The sequence below is a fragment of the Octopus sinensis genome, unplaced genomic scaffold, assembly GCF_006345805.1.
Source record: "Octopus sinensis unplaced genomic scaffold, ASM634580v1 Contig11325, whole genome shotgun sequence".
NCBI lineage: Eukaryota > Metazoa > Mollusca > Cephalopoda > Octopoda > Octopodidae > Octopus > Octopus sinensis.
The window spans coordinates 12,501-22,382 of NW_021832325.1; the positions used below are offsets into that span (position 1 = coordinate 12,501).

At 38.3% G+C, this 9,882-nt stretch overlaps 1 long non-coding RNA gene across 1 annotated transcript; it reads right to left on the reverse strand.

The window, feature by feature from the left end:
- Positions 1–886: 886 nt before the first annotated feature.
- On the reverse strand, positions 887–9,162 carry LOC118761271. Its single transcript, XR_004997255.1, has 3 exons — positions 9,076–9,162; positions 6,683–6,763; positions 887–917 (listed from the first exon to the last, which is right to left on the reverse strand). It is a non-coding gene; the product is annotated as an uncharacterized LOC118761271 (long non-coding RNA).
- Positions 9,163–9,882: the final 720 nt, after the last annotated feature.

Sequence of the window (9,882 nt, forward strand, 5' to 3'; positions counted from 1 at the left end):
TCTACTTTTATTATATTCATTATATTCATTATATTGCAGCGTGGAAGGTGTTTGTAAGCCATTTAAAAACACAAAAAAAAAACAGTTTGATTCACTTCAACATTTAAATTTAATTTGTTAAAATATTTTCGTCGCTTTGAAACCGCGACCTATTCACTGAAAAAGTTCCGTGCTGCAGCAGGGAATTTTGTCAATGAACAGGAGTTTTGTAGGTGAACAGGAATGTTGTCAGTGAATAGGAATTTTGTCAGTGAACAGGAATTTTGTCAGTGAACAGGAATTTTGTCAGTGATCAGGAATTTTGTCAGTGAACAGGAATTTTGTCAGTGAACAGGAATTTTGTCAGTGAACAGGAATTTTGTCAATGAACAGGAGTTTTGTCAGTGAACAGGAATTTTGTCAGTGAACAGGAGTTTTGTCAGTGAACAGGAATTTTGTCAGTGAACATGAATTTTGTCAGTGAACATGAATTTTGTCAATGAACAGGAATTTTGTCAGTGAACAGTTTGCGGTTTCAAAGCAACGAAAATATTTTGACAAATTAAATTCAATTGTTGAAGTGAATCTAACGGTTCTTGTGTGTTTTTAAATGGCTTCTAAATACCTTCCATGCTGCAATTGTTTTTGCTTCAGCACACGATCTGAGAGCAGGTCACTTGCTATGCAAGTACATCTCCGTAATTACATATATTTTTTCCGGTACAAATTAATATCCCTAAGAAATATTACCGGTCCCTGGCACATTGGTAAAAAAAAAGGGGATACGCCACATCTTGAGAAGCTTGAGAAGCACTGCAATATTAATTAATCAAATTAGAATATTAATCTCTGGGTCCTTACTGTTTTGCTTTCCTTCTTTTCTTTATTTTCTCTTTGGTTCGAGACTTTCTGGCTCGTCTTCCTTTTCTTTCTTTCTGCTAATGTAAGAAATTATTTAAATATTGGAGATTTTTGTTTAGATAAACATACTGAGAATAGATATAAGAATGCGCTCTCTCTCTCTCCCTCTCTCTCTCAATCTCTCTCAATCTATCTATCTTATATCTATCTATTTATATATATATACTAGCAGTATCGCCCGGCGTTGCTCGGGTTTGTAAGGGAAATAACTACATAAGCATTTTTAGAGAGTTATAGCCAAAAAATATCAAAAGAAAAATGCATTAAAAATGGAAAAAAATTATGGTAATTTTTTTTAAATCGTTGACTCATCGTAGACATTTTTAGAGAGTTACTTCCCTTATATAATAGCTAAAAAATGCATTAAAATGGAAAAAATGATGGTAAATTATTTTTAAAATCGTAGACTCATCGTAGACGCGCGCTAATACCCAGAAGGGCTTGAGATGAATCACGACTATAAGATACCCGGTTTTGGTTACACTGCACCGCAAAATGTGGGAGTAGTTAGGAATCTAAATCGTAGGAGACAGACACACAACTTGACTTTTATATATAAAGATATATCTCGCTCGCTCTTTCTTTCTCTTTCACTCTTTATCTCTATCCCTCTCTTCCTCTCTTTCTCTTTCACTCTCTTTCAGTTTCCGTCTACCAAATCCACTCACAAGGCTTTGGTCGGCCCGAGGCTATAGTAGAAGACACTTGTCCAAGGTGCCACGCAGTGGGACTGAACTCGGAACCATGTGGTTCGTAAGCAAGATACTTACCACACAGCCACTCCTACGCCTATACTTCACACAACTTAGAGACAAGCATTAACCCCATTGACTTTTGTTTATTTGAAGAAATAATTACACTAAGATCGATTCAGTTTAATATATTTCCTTATCTTCTCCTCAACATAAATATCTGAATATATAAAACACCAAGTGAGACGTCAATTTTCATTGCTTATTGCGATACTCCTCTTTATGACACCAGACAGAGAAACTAGTGGATATGCTGAGTGTGGTGAAAGAGGTAAAATGAAAGCATTAGGTTAAAATATAGGCGGGGGATTGAAAAATGAGAGAGAGAGGAGGGAAAGAGGCAACAGTCAACAACTTAAGTGACAAGAATTTGGTGAAATACAGAGGAGAAGGGATAAATGAGAGAGGAAGAACAAGCGCAAATGAGAGAGGAGAGGTGGAAAGACGAAAAATAGAGAACTACAATATAGAGGAGAAATTAGAGAGTTGACGTGATATATTAACAGCGATATAGAAAGTGAAGGTAAGGCAGAGAGATTGATAAAATCGAAGAGAAAGGGAGAGAGAGTGAGAGAAATTAGTGTATGATTTCCATGTGTGAATTGCTAAGATGTTCAAAAATGAAGGGGGAAAAGGGGGGGAAGAATTAATTGTAAGAAAACAAAAGACGGCAAGAGAGAGAGAGAGAAAGACAGACAGACTCACACACACACACACACACACACACACGGAGATAGATAGATAGATAGATAGATAGATAGATAGATAGATAGATAGATAGATAGATAGATAGATAGATAGATAGATAGAATGACAGATAGATAGATAGATAGATAGATAGATAGATAGATAGATAGATAGATAGATAGATAGATAGATAGATAGATAGATAGATAAAAAGGTGGTGAGCTGGCAGAAACGTCAGCCGTTACGTTCTGAGTTCAAATTCCGCAGAGGGCGACTTCGCCTTTCATCCTTTCGGGGTCGATAAATTAAGTACCAGTTACGCACTGGGGTCGATGTAATCGACTTAATCCGTTTGTCTGTCCTTGTTTGTCCCCTCTGTGTTTAGCCCCTTGTGGGTAGTAAAGAAATTGGTATTTCGTCTGCTGTTACGTTCTGAGCTCAAATTCCACCGAGGTCGACTTTGCCTTTCATCCCTTCGGGGTCGATAAATTAAGCACAAGTTACGCACTGGGGTCGATGTACTCGAATTAATCCCTTTGTCTGTCCTTGTTTGTCCCCTCTATGTTTCGTCTCTTGTGGGCAATAAAGAAATAAGATAGATAGATAGATAGATAGATAGATAGATAGATGATAGATAGATACATAGATAGATAGATAGACAGATAGATAGATAGATAGATAGATAGATAGATAGATAGATAGATAGATAGATAGATAGATAGATAGATAGATAGATAGATAGATAGATAGATGAGTGAGGGCATAAGGAAGAAGACATAAAGGTGTGTGAGTGTGAAGCAGTGAAAATAATAAAAGAGACTGAGCGGAGGTAAATAAAAATTAATAACTAAAAGAAGATAGAATAAAACACAAGAAAATGGATAATGACTAGAAGCAAAAGCACTTAGAATTACTGAAGGGAGACAAATAAAACCAATCAATTTGATGAGTAAAACACAATATTGATCTTTGGTTAAAAGGAAATCTATATTAAACACAAATGTCTCAATTGATACTTTGCTCTTAATAAGAAATACAATAGAACTGTTGCAGATAACGTTGAGGGGGGAAGCACTCCGTCGGTTACGACGACGAGGGTTCTGGTTGATCCGATCAACGGAACAGCCTGCTCGTGAAATTAACGTGTAAGTGGCTGAGCACTCCACAGACACGCGTACCCTTAACGCAGTTCTCAGGGATATTCAGCGTGACACAGAGAGTGACAAGGCCGGCCCTTTGAAATACAGGTACAACAGAAACAGGAAGTAAGAGTGAGAGAAAGAGTACAGCAGGGATCACCACCATCCCCTGCCGGAGCCTCGTGGAGCTTTTATGTGTTTTCGCTCAATAAACACTCACAATAATATAGGCATATCTATTTCTACACACACACACACACACGTATATACGTTTATTCAACGTTGTCTAGTGGAGGCGCAATGGCCCAGTGGTTAGGGCAGCGAAACCGCGATCCTACGACTGCGAGGCCGCTGCCCTAACCACTGGGCCATTGCGCTTCCACTAGATAACGTTGAATAAACGTATATACGTGTGTGTGTGTGTGTGTGTAGAAATAGATATGCCTATATTATTATATCATATATACGTAATATATATATATAAGAAATTAAAAAAGGAAAATACGCACACTTACATAGTTTTAATATAATTTTTAATATATCGACGGGTTTCGCTATCGCTATTCATGATATTATGTTTTACTTATTTGAATATATATTTTTTCTTATATATATATATATATATGTATGTATGTATAGGGAGAGTTCACGAAAAAAACAGAAGACGAAGACAGGTGGTGTAGAAAACAAACAGATGTATTAGTATAACGCTCGGGAATTGAAAAAGTCTTTTACGTTTCGAGCCTACGCTCTTCTACAGAAAGAAACAGAAAGAAACAAGGAGAAAAACAAGGAGAGAAGCAAAATGTGTGTAGTGGCTACCGATCTATCATGGCATATATATATATATATATACTCATGTAAAAATATATTGTATATATGCACCGAAGGCAATGAGCAAAAAAACGTAGACAACAGGGAGGGATAATTATGTGTATGTATGTATGTATGTATGTATGTATGTATGTATGTATGTATGATGTATGTATGTATGTATGATGTATGTATGTATGTATTTATGTATGTATGTATGTATGTACGTATGTATGTATGTATGTATGTATGTATGAATGTATGTATGTATGTATGTGTGTGTGTATGTATGTATGTATGTATGTATGTATGTATGTATGTATGTATTTATGTATGTATGTATGTATGTATGTATGTATGTATGTATGTATGTATGTATGTATGTATGAATGTATGTATGTGTGTATGCATGTATGTATGTATGTATGTATGTATGTATGTATGTATGTATGAATGTATGTATGTATGTATGTATGTATGAATGTATGTATGTGTGTATGCATGTATGTATGTATGTATGTATGTATGTATGCATGTATGTATGTATGTATGTATGTATGCATGTATGTATGTATGTATGTATGTATGTGTGTGTGTATGTATGTATGTATGTATGTATGTATGTATGTATGTATGTATGTATGTATTTATGTATGTATGTATGTATGTATGTATGTATGTATGTATGTATGTATGAATGTATGTATGTGTGTATGCATGTATGTATGTATGTATGTATGTATGTATGTATGTATGTATGTTTGTGTATGTATGTGTGTGTGTATGTATGTATGTACAAAATACATTCCAGGAGTTTTTAAACTTTTTTTTAGAAGTATTCGGAACGCGAAGATCAATTTGAAAGTTCGCTGTGCAATAGAGTTTTGTGCTAAACTGAACAAAAACGCGACAGGAACTTATGAAATGCTCCAGCCTGCTCATGGATTGACTAGTGTGGATTAACTTGTATGAACGGAACGTTTGCTTTTTGCTGGTACAAGAAGCCAGGCAAAACAAGTCCACCGGGAAGCTCGTGATTGTCTCATTTATCAACAGAAAGAGCATCATCTACATCCACTGGATTCCCTCTGGTAAGACGGTCAACGAAAAAGGTGGCGAGCTGGCAGGAACGTTAGCAGGCCGGGCGAAATGCTTAGCAGTATTTCGTCTGTCATTACGTTCTGAGTTCAAATTCCGCCGAGGTCGACTTTGCCTTTCATCCATTCGGGGTCGATTAAATAAGTACCAGTTATGCACTGGGGTCGATGTAATCGACTTAATCCGTTTGTCTGTCCTTGTTTGTTCTCTCTGTGTTTAGCCCCTTGTGGGCAGTAAAGAAATAAGAAACGTTAGCACGCCGGGTGAAATGCTTAGCAGTGTTTCGTCTGTCATTACGTTCTAAGTTCAAATTCCGCCGAGGTCGACTTTGCCTTTCATCCTTTCGGGGTCGATAAACTAAGTACCAGTTGCGTACTGGAGTCGATCTAATTGACTGGCCCCCTCTCCAAAAATTTCGGGTCTTGTGCCTACAGTAGAAAAACAAGGACGGTCAACGAAAAATACTTGGTGGAGGTTTTGAGCGACTTTGGGAAGAAATTTCCTCGCAAAAGCCTAGAGCTTCTGCACCAGAACAATTCACCTGTCCCCAATTCCATCCTGGTAACCAACTACTTGACAGAGATGGATTGACATCAAAATTGTCACTCACCCTCCCTACAGTCCCCAAGCTGAAAGAAAACCTCGGGGATAGCCGTTTTGAAGATACTAAAAAGATGATGATGGAAGCACTCCGTCGGTTACGACGACGAGGGTTCCGGTTGAACCGAATCAACGGAACAGCCTGCTCGTGAAATTAACGTGTAAGTGGCTGAGCACTCCACAGACACGTGTACCCTTAACGTAGTTCTCGAGGATATTCAGCGTGACACAGAGAGTGGCAAGGCCGGCCCCTTGAAATACAGGTACAACAGAAACAGGAAGTAAGAGTGAGAGAAAGTTGTGGTGAAAGAGTACAGCAGGGATCACCACCATCCCCTGCCGGAGGAGCCTCGTGGAGCTTTTAGGTGTTTTCGCTCAATAAACACTCACAACGCCCGGTCTGGGAATCGAAACCGCGATCCTACGACCGCGAGTCCGCTGCCCTAACCACTGGGCCATTGTGCCTCCACACTAAAAAGATGAAGGATGCTGTGACAAGAATCCTGGGCACCTTCACTCTGGAGAACTCTTATGTAGCCTTCACGGAGGGGCTGGAGCGCTACAACAAGAATTTTGCATTTTGTGCATCTTTGAAATAAATAAATGTCTCTCCTGAAAAAGTCTGAAAACTTCTGGAATGCACCTTGTCTATGTGAGAATGCATATATAAATAACAAAAATGTCAAACCCAACCAGTATAGGATCTTCTGTGGCATCTTTGATGTCTTCTGATAGAGGTTCCTGACAAGTTCCAGTGGGCGTTGATTCAAGGACCTATTTTAAGAAATCAGAATAAAAAAGAAAATTTGATATGGAGTTTGGCTGTAGAGACAACGTTCTTATTTATTGATTAGCTGTCTAGCTTATTAATTACTAAATACACTGGCTTATATCTATATATATACTAGGGTCTATCTAATCGACTTGGTCCCTCCCCAAAAATTCCGGGCCTTGTGCCTAGAGTAGAAAAGATTATATATGATATATACAGATATATATATATATATATATATATATATACAGATATATATATATATATATATATATATATATATAATATATATATATATATATATATATATATATATATATATATATACATATATATAAGAAATTAAAAAAGGAAAATACGCACATTTACATGGTTATAATATAATTTTTAATGTATCGACCGGTTTCGTAATCGCTATTCATGATATAATGTTTAATTTATATGAATATATATTTTTATATGACTACATATTTTTTCTTATATATATATATATATATATATATATAAAGGAAATGAAGAAAATGCTGACAAAATAATTTAAGTAAGGGAGAGTGTATTTAATTAGGTGAAAGTTCTTTTTACCGGTTGCGCATTTGTTATGCTTATCAAAAGATATTTTTTTAAGAGAGATAGAGTTCCTTTCTGATAGATTTTTTTCTCTTATCTGCATATATGATATGCATATAAAACTGAACTGCATCCCAAGGATTGGTCTTTCTCTTCACGACAAGAGATTTCAGCCCCTACAATTGCTAACACCCTAAAAAGCTCAAGTAAAGTTCACAATGGAGTATAATATTACTGCTACATCCAGCACGGTGCTTTCTATGCACAAGTTCATCCTGGGTCACTGTTTAGCATCAAATTACTAGCGGACACGCTCTGTGAATAATTGCTTTCTATGGAGAATACTGTAAATCCAATGACATTATCTTTACAGTGTCTCAGACCCTGTATTTAAACACACTTATAAATACTTACTCATACATTCAGTCACGCAAACACCTTGGGGTTTGCTCATTAATTCCGTTAAACTTCGTTTATCTCTTATCTAAAATGTCCTGGCAATTCTTTGATCGATGTCTCTCCCCAATAAATTAACTGTATTAGCTTTATCCATTTATTCTTTTTCTCTCTTAAGCATTGGTTTCTGAGACGTCTAAGGCTCCTATTTATCTCCATCCAGTTAACCAATGAAAGAAAAGATAACAAACAGGATTTCTGAGACGTCTATAGCTCCTATTTATCTCCTGCTGCTGTTGCTGTCGTGCGAAGCGGTCTTCGTCCCAGAGTGGAAGAAGTCCGAAACGTGGTCCTTTGCTATTCGTAAGACCCGCAGAAGAGAAAGCAGGTCAACCCCCGACACCGAGAGCATCGACGGATGGATGAATGAATGCGCATCCAGGCTCGGCGGTTGCGTAGGAAGTCGGGGACAAGAAACAGGAATAAAGAGTGAGAGAAAGTTGGAACGAAAGAGTACAACAGGGGTCGCTACCCACCCCCTCTGCCGGAGCCTCGTGGAGCTTTAGGTGTTTTTGCTCAATAAACACACACACAACGCCCGGTCTGGGAATCGAAACCGCGATCCTCCGACCGCGAGTCCGCTGCCCTAACCATTGGGCTATTGCGCCTCCAATATTTATCTCCATCCAGTTAACCAATGAAAAAAAGATAACAAACAGAATTACGGTTTTGATATGTTGTAGATGCGTTCTCTCTCTCTCTCTCTCTCTCTTCTAGCACGACTATAATAGCCTCGGTTTCACTTTACGAATTAGTGGTGGAAGCACTCCGTCGGTTACGACGATGAGGGTTCCGGTTGATCCGATCAACGGAGCAGCCTGCTCGTGAAATTAACGTGTAAGTGGCTGAGCACTCCACAGACACGTGTACCCTTAACGTAGTTCTCGGGGATATTCAGCGTGACACAGAGAATGACAAGGCCGGCCCTTTGAAATACAGGTACAACAGAAACAGGAAGTAAGAGTGAGAGAAAGTTGTGGTGAAAGAGTACAGGAGGGATCACCACCATCCCCTGCCGGAGCCTCGTGGAGCTTTAGGTATTTTCGCTCAATAAACACTCACAACGCCCGGTCTGGGAATCGAAACCGCGATCCTATGACCGCGAGTCCGCTGCCCTGACCACTGGGCCATTGCGCCTCCACTTACGAATTAGTATTCCATCACTAACAGATACAACCCAGTCTTTGGTCCATAAGTGTTTTGTCTTCTATCCCTGTCTCTTCTATCGCGACTCTTTCATAGCCTCTGTTCCTCGAAAATAATATTTCTGTAACTTCGAAACTCCACTTACCATATCAGACTGTTGTAAGGCAGAGCTAATGGAATATTGGTCTACAAATTCTTGAAGTGGTTCACTTTCTGGCATGGAACATTCACTGTTTACCAAAATGTTTACTGAAACTGAAAAAAAACAGATTTGATAAATCGTAAAACCTGATTTTAAAAAGTAATTAATAACTGATCGTAAAGAAAATCAAATGCGAAAACAAAAAAAAACTGATAAAAACAATTTCAGAGGATAGACTTTTATTCTTTTATTATTTTACTTGTTTTGAAGATTTGGTCCATATAAATGACCCGAGATAATTAAATATCCCATATAGAAACTAAACTATTCCTGAAAGAAATGGTCCCTAAAAATTATATGTTGAACAGTAGCGTAGCTGGCGAGGTGGGGCAATGGGGAGACCAGCCCCAGACAACGTTTTTATGAGGGCCGCACTTTGGGGTTTTGGGGGGTTTTGCCTGTACACGCTTGGGGGCTCGGGAAAGGCAGCAAACCAAAATGCTGTATCGGGTGGCACACACTCTAGCTAAGCCACTGGGGTGAAGTTGTTGAGTAGATTAAAGAAAATTGGGTCTCAAAGTGGTCAGTTGAATCTTAAGAAATAGCAACCAAATCTCTCTCAAATGACGCCCTAACGTCTTCAAGAGCAGCACGTTGGATTACTTGTTTCTGTGGCCCCTGTACAGGGGAAGACAATATGATCATGGCGGAATGATTTTTATCAAAAGCTTGTTTCTTTAGGACTAACCAGGGGATTAAACAACAGCTGCAAAAAACGAGGGAACTTCTCTGTAGTCGTCCAACCTGATG